The sequence below is a fragment of the Giraffa tippelskirchi genome, chromosome 7 (assembly GCF_054371585.1).
Source record: "Giraffa tippelskirchi isolate mGirTip1 chromosome 7, T2T-mGirTip1v1.2.pri, whole genome shotgun sequence".
Lineage (NCBI taxonomy): Eukaryota > Metazoa > Chordata > Mammalia > Artiodactyla > Giraffidae > Giraffa > Giraffa tippelskirchi.
The window spans coordinates 87,652,973-87,669,983 of NC_137281.1; positions in this window are offsets into that span (position 1 = coordinate 87,652,973).

Consider the following 17,011-nt stretch of genomic DNA (forward strand, 5'->3'; position numbering starts at 1 on the left):
ACTGAAGAAGGAAATAGTAACCCACTCCAGTATTCTTGCCTGGAGAATCCCGTGAACAGAGGAACCTAGCAGGCTACAGTCCATGGGATCTCAAAAGAGTTTACACAACTGAGCGACTAACACTTGCTCCAAGTAAAAAGCTACAGAGTACTTATTAAAAAAAAAAAAAAAGACATCATTATTTGTAACTCAATTCCTGCCATTAAGTTTTTTTAATAGTAATTACTAAACATTCACCCTTCCTTTTTAGGTCCTACAAGCTTTGCCCTGAACTGTGGCCATGGGCTTTTGGGGTCAAGGAAGGAGTCTGTATGTCTGATTCCCATATCCACTCTGCACATGACTGGTGCTCATTCAAGTTATTCTCTAGGTAAGAGCTTCCCTGTAGCTCAGACAGTAAAGAATCCACCTGCAATGCAGGAGACCTGGGTTCGATCCCTGGGTGGGGAAGGTCCCCTGGAAAAGGGAATGGCAACCCACTCCAGTATTCTTGCCTGGAGAATCCCGTGGACAGAGGAGCCTGGAGGGCTACAGATCGTGGGGTCGCAGAGAGTCAGACACAACTGAGCGACTAACGCTACACTACTACTACTAGGTAAGAGACCTGGATGAAAGCATATGAGGACTGTCCCTACCCCTGGGTGTGACTGAACAATGCTATTAAGGCTTCTGCTACACCAAGAAAATTCCTCTCAGATGCCAGGCTGTGCTTATTCCAGCATAAACTGCTCTCAAGAGTTCTGCATCCACCACAGTATCGGGTCTTCATAAGATTTTGAGTCCACAGACAGCTAAAGTGAGCCTCTCCATGGCTACCACCCAGGCCAGGACTGAGGCCCTGAGATCTCCCTGATTAATGGATCTGCTCAGTTGATCTCACATAGGGCCGCATACAAATGGTCTGCTCCAGCACACACTCTATGCCACAGTGACCATTTTAGCATGCCTTCCTCCTTTTTTTTCCTTTAATAACTTTATTTATTTTTGGCTGTGCTGGGTCTTCGTTGCTTCGTGGGCATTTCTCTAGCTGAAGCAAGCAAGGGCTATTTTTTAGTTGCAGTATGCGACTTCTTATTGCAGTGGCTTCTCCTGTAGAGCACAGGCTCTAGGGTGCACAGGCTAAGTAGTTGTGGCACACCGGCTTAGCTGCTCTGCAGCATGTGGGATCTTCCTGGATCAAGGATTGAACTCGTGTCTCCTGCACTGGCAGGAGGATTCTTTACCACTGAGCCACCTGGAGAGCCCCCGACTCCTTTCTAAACGTGAATTCCTCAGTAAGAGGCTGGTATACTCTCTCAGCACCTGACAGTGCCTAATAGAAAAGACTGGGTACGTGCCTAGCAAACGCTACCTGCTGCAGACACCATGCCACTCCAGTGACCCAGGCCTGGAGTCATTCCCTAAGGCCTTCTGGAGGCAGATGGGCTTCTCTTACCTAGGCTAGGTCATGGCATTTGTGACCTGGGAAGGATACCATGAGAAATCAAACTCATTAGCAGTGATTAGCTGATTTCATTTTTTCACTGTCTCCTAACAAAAGTAAGGCTTTTGGGGAAGAGGGGTGGGCATGAAAAAATAAAATATGATCCAGAAAGGCAGGTAAAGGTCTAGAGCAGAGGGTGCCACAGTGATGCGAGATCTGGCAGCTATGCTAATCAGCATAGGATCCAACAGTCCCTGACACAAGCTCAGGAAGGAGAGTCGGTGAGCATTTCTGACTCCCTTCATCCAGGGCAAGATCTGTGCAGAATCTGGCCATAAGGGAGCCATGGGTTCCCAGGCATTTGCATCTTCTTGCTAAGACCAGAGCCTCAGCCTTGGACGTTCCAGTTTCACCCCCTCGTACCATTTTTTCCCTCTGCAGATTGCAGAAAAATCTCAGAGTCCAACCAGACATTTTCCTCTCAGCAGCTCCTGGTTAGCAGGAAACAGAGGTGGCCAATAGGATGCTGGCTCAAATCAGCCTCATTCATTTGGCAGTCCTGGCCAACCGCAGCTGGCAAGAGCACAATAAGAAATAAGGGAGGAGCTCAAAGTACATTCCTCACTGCTCAGAGCTGGATCCAGCAACACCAGTTTGCTGCCAGTTTTGATAAGCTAGTCAACGCAGCCTCTCCAACTGAATACTGCCTCCTGTTTTGTACTTCTGGAGGGTTTCTGTCCCAGTTTGTCTCTCTAAACCCAAAGAAGAGCAAAGAATAAGTGTGGGGGGAGAGGGGAGAGCAGAGTTGGTGGCATGTTTTTTTTTCTACTTAAAGAATGAATGGGTTTTCCCTGGTAGCTCAGTGGTAAAGAATCTGCCTGCCAATGCAGGAGACACAGGTTCAATCCCTGATCCGGGAAGATCCCACTTGCCTTGGAACAACCAAGCCTGTGTGCCATAACTATTGAGCCTGTACTCTAGAGCCTGGGAACTACTGAGCCTGTACCGCAATGAGAAGCCTGCACACAGCAACTAGAGAAAAGCCCTAGCAGCAACGAAGACCCAGCACAGCAAAAAAATAAATAAATTAATTAATTTTTTAAAAAAGAATGAAAAAAGACTGCATTGTGTGGTGGTAAAAAAGAAACTGGGCTAAAAGTCTAGAAATATAAATCTGGGGTCTGGTTCTGCTACTCACAAGCTCATGAACTTATGCCATTCACACCACTCCCTGAATCAGTCTCTTCATGCACATGATGGTGCTGGTCCATGTGACAACCACATGTACAAAGTACCTTCAATAAGCAAAGGAAGCAACAGAGGCTCAGAGCAAGTTGCCAAAAGCATGCAGCAAGGGAGTGGTTGAATGTCAAGGTCAGGATTTTTCAGATCCCCAAACCCATTAAGCCACATGCCACTGTTAAACAACCTCTAAACTTCCTTTCAGCTCTAATGCTCTGGAATTTCTTGAATGACCCCTCATTGTCACTTTTTTCTTCCTTCATGGCACCAAGATTTGAAAGCTAAATTATCCAACTGCTTTATGGTCATAAAGGCAAATACAATAAATTATTCAAGGACACCCCCTGTCACACACACACACCGACATCCCTAGGGCTGCAAGAGCACCTACCCCCTCCACATACATATCCTTCCATTACTTACAAGAAAATAATCATGGAAGGCCTTAAGGAACAGAAAGTGAAAGTCGCTCAGTCGTGTCTGACTCTTACAGTCCATGGAATTCTCAGGCCAGAATACTGGAGTGAGTAGCCTTTCCCTTCTCCGTGGGGATCTTCCCAACCCAGGGATTGAACCCAGGTCTCCTGCATTGCAAGCAGATTCTTTACCAACTGAGCTATCAGGGAAGGAACAGAAAGCTTCCTGAATTCACCTGTCTCCTTTCTTTTTTCCTCTAATAACTACTTAAGGCAACTACTAAGGAATATTTTAATGTAGCAAACAATGTTTATTTCTTCTCATTTACTTTTAGAACTGTTTGTTTCTCTTTGTTGTCTACTAATGCCTGCTTTATGATCCAAAAGTCACCAGAACAGGCACATTTTGAGTCTGGGTGCCAGCCAAAGGTATCATATAATCAGGAGGCCTTTAGACAAGCTGGTGATGATCTTACCCTCTGGTGGCTTCCACTCCAGGTAGCCTGACCCACACATTCTAAACAGATCACAAATAGCAAATAACAGCAGCTACCAAAGTAGTAAAGCAGAAAATAAGCCATGTGTTAAAACCAAGTGTCACGTAATTCTTCAACTCTCTTCTCCCTGTGCCAGTAGGTAGTTGAGAGAAGTTATTCTGGCTGTAAACAGGGTTATGCCTAAACCAGGTATAGTACTGACTGCAAGAGGGAGATGCAGACAGGCAATGAGGATGTTCCAGATGAGATACACGATTTAGAAAATTAGACTCTTAAAAAAAAAAGAAGTCTGTATCTCAGAGAACAGGCCCAAAGAACAGGACGGAGGTCAAAAATAATAGGGGAAAAGTTACCCTAGAGTTTAATCAAAAGAGATCTGTCAATATTTGGCTTGTTCTGCAAGAGACCATCCAGGAGAAGCAATTAACATAAAGCAAATTCAGGGGAAGAGCTGTGGTGTGTCCTGTACTGGCAAGGGAGCTGGCACTCTCATGGACTGCTGGTAGAAGTATAAACTGGCTTACTATCCTTTTTGGAGGGCAACTTCAGTCTCCATTAACATTTAAAACTTCTGTCCAGCAATTGCAGGCATTTATGAGAAAAACTCAACACTCTTTACAACAGCAGTGTTTCCAATGACTCCCATCATTAGGGAAATAGTTACATAAACTATAGACATTATGGAGCAGTGAAAAAATTGAGAAAGATCTTTAGGCGGAGATATGGAAAGATTTTTCAAGATATATCATTAAGATAGAAAAGCAATTTATAAAACCCTATCTATAGTGTGCTCTCATTTATGTAAAAATAAAATAATAACTATAAAGCACTCACAAGCGCTTCCATGGTGGTTCAGTGGCAAAGAATCTGCCTGCTCACGCAGGAGACACAGGTTTGATCCCTGGTCCCGGAAGATCCCACATGCCTCAGAGCAATTAAGCCACAACTACTGAGGCTGTGCTCTAGAGCCCATGCTCTAGAGCCCTGGGGAACCTCACCACTGAGCCCATGTGATGCAACCACTGAAGCCCGCATGCTTAGAGCTTGGGCTCCACAACAAGAGAAGCCACCACAATAAGAAGTCTGCACACTGCAACTAGAGAATAGCCCCTGCTCACCACAAGCAGAGAAAAGCCTACACAGCAATGAAGACCCAGTACAGTCAAACACACACACACACACACACACACACACACACACACACACACACACACACACACAAAACCATGTATTTCTATACATACATAAATACATGGAAAAGAATCTAGAAGATATATATGAATTCAATTATAGTGGTTATAAGAATTGGGGAGTGAGGATCAAAGGGGGTTTCCCTTATCTGTATTTGAAATTTGTTTTAGAAATGTATTTTTGTGTAGTAAATAATGATCCAAAAAAACAAAAACAAAAACCCTACAAATGAACTAAAGTATAAAAGTCACCTTTATGTATGAAACAAAAGATGTTCTAGACACATTTTTAGTGAAAAAAGCAAGTTAGCAAACACCAGGTATGGTATAATCTAATGATGGTGAATGAACATCAGCCTGGAGAATAGAGGCCTGAGTTCAAATCTTCACTCTGCCACTTAACAGTCCCTTGATCACGGGGTAAGCTGCTTAATTCTTCCAAAGCCTTGGTTTAAGGATTACCTAGTTCATGAAGTTTAAGTGAAAATGTATAAAAAGTACTTTTTACAGGGCTTGGCATAGATAAGCACTCAGTAAATGGTAGCCATTATTTGTATTAACAATCATAAATTCAGTATCAAAAAATTGGTTCTCAGGGAGCATTTCAAAGAGAATGTTTATGATATATGATGATTGAGTCTTAACATTAATCAATATTATTTTTCAAATTACTAATTCTGTGAGTTCTAGTCATTAAATTTTAGAGCTGGAGAGAATCCCAGGAATTCATTTAAGTTGGTGGTTCCTAAATCTGGCTGCCGACAAAGGTCCATATAGTCAAAGCTATGGTCTTCCCAGTGGTCACATACGATTCTGAGAGCTAGATCGTAAAGAAGGCAGAACGCCAAAGAATTGATGCCTTTGAACTGTGGTGCTGCAGAAGACTCCTGAAAGTCCCTTGGACAGCAAAGAGATCAAACCAGTCAATCTTAAAGGAGATCAACTCTGAATATTTACTGGCAGGATTGATGCTGAAGCTGAAGCTCCAGTATTTTGGTCATCTGATACAAATAGATGACTCATTGGAAAAGTCCCTGATGCTGGGAAAGACTGAAGGCAGAAGGAGAAGAGGGTGTCAGAGGATGAGATAGTTGGACACCATCACCGATGCAATGAACATGAACTTGGGCACACTCCAGGACATGGTGAGGGACAGGGAGGCCTGGCGTGCTGAAGTCCATGGGGTTGCAAAGAGTCGGACACGACTGGGAGACTGAACAATAACAATAAAAAATCTGGCTACACAGGAGAATTAGTGAGAAAGTTTTAGGGGAGGAAAATAGACATCCCAATGATCCACTTCAGACCACATTAGAATTTCTGAGAGGTGGGACTGAATGATCGCTATATTTACAAACCTTCATCCATACATGTGCTTATCTATGCACAGGACACCTCTGGGAGGGGAACTGAGGGATGAAGGTGGAAGGAAATTTCATTGTACTACCTATTCCCTTTTGTAGTGTTTACCTTATTTACCTATTCAAAAAATAAGTTATTTTAAAAAATAAATAATAAGCTCCTTCAGGGGCAGTTACTCCAGAGACCAGAATGCTGTTCTTTATCCTTTGCCCCAAAAATTTCACTTCAGAAAATTGCAAAAGATTTCTGTATAAATATGTGGGTGTCTATCCTAGAAGGAAAATACAACAAACCTGCAAACATACTAAGTCTAACAAAAAGAAATGGTTTTATAAATTATAGTATATCCATGATGAGACATTACATGTTCATTTAAGCATTTTTTATTTTTATTTTGAGAGAGATCTTCATTTGCTTTCCACAGCATTAAAAATTATATATTATACACTGCTTGTGTGTGGGCTCAGTCACTAAGTCATGTCCAACTCTTGTGTGACCCCCTAAACTGTGGTCCACCAGGCTCCATCCATGGAATTTTCCAGGCAAGAATACTGGAGTGGGATGCCATTTCCTTCTCCACACTAAGCATTCTTTAATCTGATTTTTTAATTGCATAAGAAAATACGATACAATATGAAGTGAACAAAACAGGATACAAATGTGTACAAGTAGCCTAATCATAATTTTGGAGTGGGAAGATGGTGAGAAATGTCTATAAAAACATAAAGGGAAATACAGTATATATGAAAACAAGCCTGTGCCCTTTTCTCTTCACTCCACTGCCTCTCCTCAGCCCTTGCCCCTCTTCAGAAATTGGCTTCAAATCCTGTTGAGGAAGGACTACCCTGGTAGTCCAGTGGCTAAGACTCCATGCTCCCAATGCAAGGGGCCTGGGTTTGACTCCTGGTCAGAAAAACTAGGTCTCACGTGCTGCAGCTAAGAGTTCCGGTGCAGCAACTGAAGAAGCTGCATGCTGCAATGAAAATCACTGCAACCAAGACCCAGCACAGCCAAATACATAAATATATATTAAAAAACAAATCCTACTGAGGAGCCTAAGCCATATTATACTGTGGAGTGACCTCCCTTAGTCATCATATAATTATCTTACTCATCATACTTTTTGTAACTTTTTGTGTCCTCCATCCAGAGGACAAATACTTGCCACAACTGGGAATGTCACTGACTCTAAAGCAACTATGACACCTTGATACATGGCTCTATGCCAATCAATACATTTGCTGAATAGCTGGGAATTGTCAGGCTTTAGGCTAGTGCTACGTGTACTTCACTCTAAAGACCTGGATTTCTGCCCTTACGGAGCTAGCATCTCATCTCTGTGGACAGCTAAGACACACATACACAAGAAAGAATAAGTAACAGTATTGTTGTTATTGTTTAGTCATTAAGTTGTGTCTAACTCTTTTGCTACCCAACGGATTACAGCCCACCAGGCTCCTCTGTCCATGGAATTCTCAGACAAGAATACTGGAGTGGGTAGCCATTTCCTTCTCCAGGGAATTTTCCTGACCCAGGGACTGAACCTGCATCTCCTGCATTAAAAAGCAAGATTCTTCACCACTGAGCCACCTGGGAAGCCCAAGTAACAGTATGAGAGGAGCCAAAAGCAGCACAGAGAACAGGTGCTACAAGGACTTTGCACAGAGACACAGAATAATTTACTACCCTTTATTGTATATTCTTGTATATTCTATTTTCCCCCTGAACCAAAATATAAACCCCTTTGATGTAACGATTCTATCTCATCCCTTTTTTTCGTATCTAAACCTAATGCCTCATGTGTCTGGCAGATAGTAGGTGCTTAATAAATGTTTCTTAAATTTATGATACTCTATGCTCTGTATAGTGAATATGCAAATTTTTGAGTGAATTAATTACTGCAGTATGAACAACAGTGGGAAATGCCATCTAAGTGCACAGTGGTTAGGAGAACAGATAAGATAGAACTTGCTCCTGGTATATTTCAGACTGAAGAAGGTTGGGAAACGTTGGGGCGGCTGCTGTCAGGAGGCTCTGCTCAGCCAGTGGAGTCCTCACAGACTTTAGTTCTTTGTGAAGGGCTAGACAGGGGAGTCTAGATCTGCCCTGAATATAGTTCTCTTCACTCTTCAGAGGAGAAAAATAATGACAAGCAAGCTGTCCCTCTTTTTCCCAGGTTGGACCATGGTAGGGACCTTAACAGAGTCCTTGGCACCAGCTACAACACACCCTGTCAATCCACACCCCGACCTCCCCTCTTCTGCTCCATATATATACACCAGCTACAACACACCCTGTCAATCCACACCCCAACCTCCCTTCTTCTGCTCCATATGTATCTCCAGTTGTTCTCCTATTCTCCTCTCCAGCCCTCTGTCAAGGACAGAAGCCATGCTAGTCATCAGAGAGTCATCTCTTTGAAGTCTTAGCTAGGAATCAGTGCTCTAAACCCTCCAGGGAAGCAATTATCTTCTTTGACGAGAAGTCTCACCCCTAAAATGTTGACAGATCACAAAGATCAAACTCAAAGTTCACCCTGAAAGCAACAAGGAAAGGGAAGTGAAAATGCAGCCTGAATTTTCCTATCCTGGGCTTTCTTGGTTCTCCAGCACACATTTAAGGATGACTATGTCTATCTAGAAAAAACCTTCCAAGTTCCTCTGGCTTGGGGCAAACTTTAACCATTCTAGACAGATACGCATCTATCTCCCAAAGAGTTCTTTCACTAGAGCATGTCACTGACTTGCAAGGAGGAAGTTCTCCTTCATTTCTAACCTAAAGCACTCTCATTAAAATTGAGATTTATTTCTTTAGAAGATATTCAAGGCAGCAAATCAGCATCCTCTGTATCACTACTTCTCAGGCTATTTAAGCATGTTAATGTTTGCAACCCACAGCTCTACCTCTAACCTTTAGAAGCTTCAAGATACTCTCATTTCTCCAATGCTACAAATAATTTCCCTCTTCGATCAGTTCCACTTTCCATGATTTCCCATCTCTGTCTCTTCACACCTCCCTCGGATTTCTTTCCACTCTTAGGCTGTTCTTCCCTCTTCAACCCTTCAGCCTCTTTCCCCCTACCTGCCCATCCCTAAGTTTCCCATCCTGAATGGACAGAAGCCCTGCTTTATCACCTCCTACTTTTCTGACCTAGCATTCTTCCCTGTAGGAATGTTAATTAGCATGTGGGATTTAATTAATTCAGCAGTTAATTAAAAATGGGAGAGAAAGAGTGGGTGACGAGGCGGGCGGGAGAGGCAGAGCCCGTCTCAGTGCAGAAGGCACTGCAGATGGTTCTGGGTTGGTTGGCACCATGCCACCGCCCTCCAACCCCCGCCCCAACAGCATGCACAGTGAGGGGGAGGGGCAAAAGTGAGGGGCATAGCCTGGCAGAGCCTCTAGACAGACTCATTCAGTTCTGCCGCCGCTTTGTGCTGAGGAGAGACAGAAAGAGGGAGAAAGCGAGAGAAAGGGTGGGAGAAACGAGGACAAACCACAGTCAGGAAGAGCAAAAGCAGGGGGTGTCGGAGCCAAATGACTGGGAGAAGCAGAGAGCTTGTTCATCCCCAAGAAAGGCAGCGTCTTGGGGCTCCCTGGTTCCTGAAGACCATTGAGGACAAGATGGGAAAAGACAGCCATTCATCCTCTGGAGAAAAAGGGATCATCTATTCTGACAACCAGGGACCCACTCCAGCCATTCTGCCCCTCACATGCTGCTTCTTCAGTATGAGCAGGCAATGAGGAAGATAGCTATTGAAAATGAAAGATAGGGGTGTGGAGGGAGTGGGCACAGATGGACAACGGTGAGCAAGTGGACAAGGAGATTTAAAGGAAGAGGAATGAAGGGTGTTCATGAAGGGAAGGCAGAAGTGGGACTAGGCGAAGGAGAAGAAAGAGGAGGAAGTCGGAAGTCAGGGGCAGAGCCATGCTTTGTTTGCCAAGAAGGATGAAGAGGGCTGGAGTGTCTGTGCAGCGGATTTCCACACCTGATCTCGCCTAGCCTAGGTCAAGAGGGGGGACGGCAGCACTGCAGGGAGGGGCGGGAGCAGATCCTTCTGAGGGTCAACTAAGGCGCTGGAGATGGGGGACTCGTTCCGAAAGATCTTCCTAAATTCTGGATACTTCTGCCAAACCAAGACATCAACAAAAGCAATGGAGAAAAGCTTCCAAGTGAACAGAAAAGGAGGCTAGGATGACAGGAGGCTGCAGAATCCGATTCCTGGAGCTCCAGCAGGGAGATGGGTGAGGAATGGGATTTTTAGCAGCACCCAGCTGGCTCTTAGGGGATCCATTTGAGGATCTGAGGGATGAGAAAGAGAGGGAAGGTTGGGTTTCAGAAAGCACCCTTTGGGTGGGAGGCATCTAGGAAGCTTTGGCACTTAAAGCCTTGGGAGGGAATAAAAGGGCAAGTGAAGTCTGCCATCAGTGATAGATTACTTAAGGCTTGAGTGAAAGAGACTGAGAAGGAGGGTGTGAAGCCAGATGAAGCTTCTCTGGTGTTAACTGCCATAGAACTGAATGCAATGCCAGACAAGGGTCACTGTAGCTAAGAGACAGGGTTTTCCTGGCTAGGAATTCTGATTTGATCTCTTTACCACCTAGGGCTTCCTGCAAGAGCTAGCAGTGAGTGAATCAAAATTGGGAGAGAAGAAGTAGACATTCAAGGGCTTTTTATTCTCCAGAGTTCAGCTGTGGGGCTAAACTCAAGGCTGGCGGATGAGACAAAGCCAGTTCTCAGAGTAAGCTGCTACAGGCTCAGTCCAAGTGGAAATATGTGAATGCTTTCTGAGCTTATTTTTTAGCCTAGGCTTTCATTAACAACAAAAACTGTAAGAACATGTAATAGAGGCAGAGCAATGGCTTTACAGTAGACAAATTCTCTAAGACTGAAGATGATCAGCACTAGCAGGAGGAAGAGGGTGGTTCACAGAGCCTTTTCTTTTATTGATACCGAACCCAAGAGTTAGGAGAAAAGGAGCAGGAAGGCGAAAACGGAGATGGCCGAGGTTCCGGGCCAGCAACATTGCTATCCAGTCCTGAGATAACAAGGGGAGGAAGGCTTAGGGGAAGGGGTATATTAGCAGTAGCAGTAAAGTCAAATTAAAATCTGGAATGGGAAAGAGAAACCAGCAGTTTAAATTTTCTACCTTTGGGAACGTCAAGGCCCCTCCAATAGGCTGCAATGTGTAACACCTGAGGGAGTCCCAGCCCTTCCCAGGGAGCCGGGCATCTGCTCTGCCCCACGCCCCAGCTCTCACACTGCTGACGCCTGCCCTCAGTCGGCGGCCAAAACTGGCTTCACTACAAAACCTGTGCAGCTGGCTTCAAAGCAGTCAGTGAATCTGGGGATGAAATGGGAACACTGGTTTCTGTGGGGGCAGTCAGCAAAAAGTCAGACCCAGATGTCTAAGAGGATGTGGGTTCTAACACCAGCTCTGCTAATGACTTATCTGTACAGTTTTAGACAAACCACTTCTCCCTAAGTGGAAGAAAACTTAACTTTTAACCAACACAATTTTAGCTGCTGCACCTAGAGAAGATACAGTTAAAAATTTATAACTCTTGGAGAAGGTACCAAAGCTGAAAAGTCCCTACCATTGAGGCAACAAATATTTACTGAGCCTTGCTTTTAAGAGAGGGACTTTGGGAATTCCCTGGTGGTCCAGTCATTACGACTCATCACTTAAACTTCTGGGAGGCCCAGGTTCAATTCCTCATGACGGAACTAAGATTCCACAGGCTGCGTAGCACAGACAGAAAAAAAAAAAAAAGAGAGAGAGAGAGAGGGACCTTAACAGGTTTCATCTTTCATCATCTAAGTTACATGAGTCCATGACCCTAACTAGAGTCCCTCAGGTAGGGTGAAGGTCTCTGAAAAGGGCAGCATGAAAATCAGCTGAGGAAACAAAGAGGCCACTGGCCCATTTGCCTCCACTGACATACACACCTTAGGAAGGTGGGAGAGACAGGCAGAGGTTTCCATTGGTACCTCCAAGTCTCAGGTAATAACGTGAAGGATGTGGAGTTTTGCACTGTGGCTCTTTCTAGGGCTCTGCCTTGCAGGCAAACTCTGCCTGTCTCCATAGTCTAGGAGTCAGTCTTGACTCACACAAGCATGGGAAATAGAAGCAAGTCATTCTGAGGGTGCCATTTAAGCTAAGAAAGATCTCTTCCCACTCAGGAATGAAGGAAAGAGGCCACACCATCCATCTTGTGGACAATTCTTAGGTCATACACAAGGCAAAGACTCAATACTATTATTCCAGGGAGCTACCAGGATGCTTTTAATCCACCAAAATAACTCAGTAAGTAGAAAATGAGCCATCCTAGAAATTGGGTAACCTTACAACCAACAACAGCGCTGCCTAGTTGAGGGACTGTTTTGGTCACACACTGAATGAGTGGTCTCCAGATAAAGCTGAGAAGCAAGGCAGTGCAAGAGTGAGGGGACGGTCTGGTTACTCTGGATTATATTCTGAAAAGGTTATGGCTGAGTGGGGCAACCCCATACACTTGGCTGAGATAAAGGACAGACATGGAATGACAGAAGGTAGTAGTGCCAAGACAAAAAATGAGATCCTACAGTCAGAATTGTGCTCAGTAGTGACCAGACAGCCAGGGTGCCCATCAAGTAGGCCTAACAGCTGCCCTGGCAAGGACAGGACTCAAAAGATCAAAAACAGGACATTTCCTAAGGACCACAGAACAGGTTTTAGGGCATAGCTTTTCTCCAGATTCTATAAAATATAGGATAACAAACACACAGCTATCCTTAGCCATCTAAACCAAAAGTTTTTGGATGAAGCCCCTTTAATCTGAATTCGTGTGACTCCCCACCTCCGTTTCCCAGCACGTGGAACCAAATTTTATAGATTCAGGTAACACAGTGTCCCTCCTCAGGTGAACTCTATTTAAAATCCAGGCACTGAACAGACCTGAACAGCAAAGGGTATCTTTACTTTCCCTTTTCCACGAATTCTCCTCAGTCTGGGCCCTCTCCTGACCTCGCCCTCAACACTGACCCATGATGTCCTTGATGCTGCCCTTTCCTAACCCACCCTCACTATGGCCCCTTTTCATTAAGAGAGTCCTCTGAAAGATGCCAAGGGCAGAAGAGATAAAGAAAAATAAAGGGAGTAAGGAAGAGTGTGGTCTGAGGTAGGGGAATGAGATGAAAATCCTGCAGACAGAGAAAGAGAGAAAAATAGAGACAGAGAAAGCAAGGGAGTTGGAGCAGGGGGGAGGGGAAGAAGATGGCACTGCGGGGAAAAAAAAGAGCGCCACAAAATTAATTTGAGGAAGGGAACTGTAGAGGAGACGCTGGTGGAATAACAATCAGGCAGTAGAGGGTTGGGGGAAGGGGGAGGGCACCGTAGGTGGGGAGGACCCTCCATGCAGAGCAACAGCAGCACCACCTATGGGCACGGCGGAGGGTTACAGACAGCAACAAAAGAGGCCCCCTGCCTGGACAAGCAAGCCTGGGGTGCAGGTGGGGAGGGAGAAGCCATGGCTTCTGCCCTTCAGGCCTCTCAGTAACACAACACGCAGGTACAAGAATACATTCTATGCAGCTCTCCTGCAAAGACAGGGATTTAACAAGGTGGGCGCGGGGCGGTGGGCTCGGACAGAGAAGAGAACTCCTGGCTTTTTCCATTCCAAGGAGGTTTCCCTCTCAAAACTCAAAGAGTAGACAAGAGAAGGGTAAGGAAGAGGAGGAAAGCCAGGTACTGAAGGCCAACGTGTGCACCTGCTTCTCCCTTCATTAGCTAGAGAAAGGAGTTTCTCTTTATTTCCAAGTGATTTCCTTCCCCCACTAGAGGCTGGAGTGCAGCTCCCTCCCCGGGGCACTGGCCGCCCCTCACTCAGCTGCTTCCTCCCAGCACTGCCCTGAAACTCCCAACCGTCATTAGAAACCCCCAGGGACCACTGAGCTCTGAGAGGGGAAGGGAAGGGTCCCCCTACCGAACAGGCTTGGGGTGCGGTGGGGGACCAGGGAAGGGTGGAAGAGAATGAGAGAGAATGCAAAAGCTCTGCAGAGGGAGGGGAGAGAGAAAACGTGATCTGTTATGCTTTCAGGGAGGAAGGATCCTTCATATTTTTAATAATAATAAATACATGAAGACAGATTTGCCAGCACCGCTCTGGCTCCTCGGGAAGTGTGGGGGAGGGGAGCCAAAGCCGCGGCAGCACCGACCAGTATCTCCCCGCCCCTCCCCCACTGCATAGGCTCCGGATTGCAGCTCCCCCTCCCCCTCCAACCGCAGTCCTCCCCATCAGAGCCCACCCTTTCTGTGGTCCCTTCGCACAGCTCTGCCCCTCCCTCCTCCACCTCTCCCTCTCTACTCCCCTAGCCCTAGATTCAGTCCTCTCAGCACAGGTCTTCATTGAACACAGTCTCACTCTAGCTCTGAGACGCCCTAGTACCCACCTCACACTCCCCTAATCTGAGGCCCCGCTCTTTCCTACCAGTGCCCTTCACAGCTGATACACAACACCCTACAGAAGTAAGCCGGTACATTTCAGCCTTTCCTAGATCCCACCAAAATGGATTGCTTTTTTCCCCATTTTTATTTCAATGTGACCTCCTTTCTCACAACCTTAAATATAATGGCCATCAAATGTGCTCAGGGGGTGTCAGGGCCTCAGGACTAGGTAGACTACTGCCACCTATTGACCCAAATTTGTTCAAGACAGACCTTTAATTCACTTCTTACATAGTGGCGCTCTGTTATTTCAAAAGCATCAATAGCTTAAACATGCAAAGGCATGGCTCTTGGGGCTTCTCTGAGACCCTCTGAACAATGAGATCAAAGAAATACAAAAGTGAGACTGGGCAGAGAGCCAGAGCAATGATGCCTTTCTCCATGCAGAGGCAGAAAAAGAGCCCGAACCCAAGGAATGAAAAGCAACTTCAAGTCTCCTCAAGGATCTGGAAGCAAAGAAAAGTAGGGGTGAGAGTTTTTTTCAAGGGCTGTTAAAAAACCTCATGCATCACAACATGAATTATGTTACCAATAGAGCAGAAGGCAGGATTTCACTCATATGCCACTATCAAGTTAGACAAATCCTTGGGTAAGTCTCAACATGAATCTGAGGTTTACACACCTAATAGATTGCAGGGAGTATGGGAACACTCAGGAATGCTGCTGCCTCTCACTGAATCCATACCAATCAGAACTGGAGATTGAACAGATAACTGGGCTATGCAAAAGGGCAGGTCTACACCAAGCAGCTCAGTGGATTGGTTCAGCTCTGTACCTTCCACCAACCCAAGGCAAGGAACAGGATGAAAAGGCTTGAGCTCTCCATGGTGCTGAAAAAGGATGTTACGAAGTCCTCATAAACATGTTCTCCTAGTAAGGTATTCATTAAGACTGCTGCATACTCCTGAAAGACATTTCCCAAGCCCTCATAAAATCATAACAAAACACAGCTTTAGAGGCAAAAACAGGCCTTGATCAAACCCTCTTCCCTCCCCCTCAGAAGACAATACTAAGGCAGAGATGCTAAAGTACTTATCAGTACTGGAGAAAGTTTTCTCTTGCTGGAGTACAACTCCCTCCGTGGGGCAATGAACTCATTCAGCTGTTTCCACCCAGCACTGCCTTGAAATTCCAACCATCATTAGAGACCCCCAGGGAGGCACCAAGCTCTGAGAAGGGAAGGGTCCCCCCACCAGAGACCTGGAGGTCAGGCAGGAGATAGGGTAGAAAGAATGAGAGAGAATGCAAAAGGTCTGCAGAGGGAGGGGAGAGAGACGTGATCAGTGGTATCTGCTGTGCTTCTAAGGAGGAAGGATCCTTCACATTTTTAACAGACATCACATGATAAAACTGAACAAGTGCTCATGTGCACTGATAATACACCTCACTTAGTGAATGTTGGAAGTGATGCATTCTTTGCACTGATGAGATCTGACATTCACGTGGTCTGACCAGAGAACTAAATCTGAATAGGAAGAAGGGAAAGAAGAAAAGCGAATGACATCCATAAACAAACCCTGAAATCTTAATTCTTAGCTTCCTTGCCATACTACTGTAAAAGTGATTTTTAAACTACATGCTATGGAGTTCTAAAGGTTCCCAGGAGCTCCTCAGAAATCGTAGAAGTGGGCCATGAAAACATGAAGCTCTAGGACCCCTCATTCCCACTTCAAAGGAACCTCACTTATGTCTGTTTTACAGGGTGAGATTCCACGCAAAATTTTGCCAACAATGTACTTTAAACATTGTTTGATAACTCTGGTGAAAATATTCTCAGAAATTACTCAATTTTTTTGGTTTGAAACCTCTTCCAAATAGCGCCTGTCATCTAGAAGGCCAGGGATAACAAGATTTCCTGAGATTAAAGACTAGATTGAATTAATATAAGATCCACAAAGGCAGGGATTTCTGTCTGTTCAGTTCACTCCTATAACACAAAGAGGCCAGAATAGTGTCTGGAACTTGTGATTTCTTTGAAGGCAAGGTCTGGAATAGAAATGGTACAGTAAGGAGGTGAGAGCTAGAGGTCATCAACTACCTACCTTTTTTTTTTTTAAGGAAAAAAAAAACAACAAAACCCTGAAGATGTTCATAAACCCAGGACACTTGGCCACCCTTCTCCTCTATTTACCAAAGCACTGGCTCATTAGTAACATAACCTTGGACAAATAACCCAAGTGTCTCAGTTGTCTCATTATGATGACATGTTTTATAAGGATTAAGTATAAAGCACTTAGTTCAGTATATAACACAAAGTAAGACCTTAAAAAACAAACAAAAAAAAGAGCACCTCCTTTCCCTTGGTAGTTCCCACAATCCAAAAATCTTAACAAATTAGAAGCAAACGCAATAACTAGTCCTAAAAGAGAATGTAGTGGTCCTAACCTCTTGTCCAGTT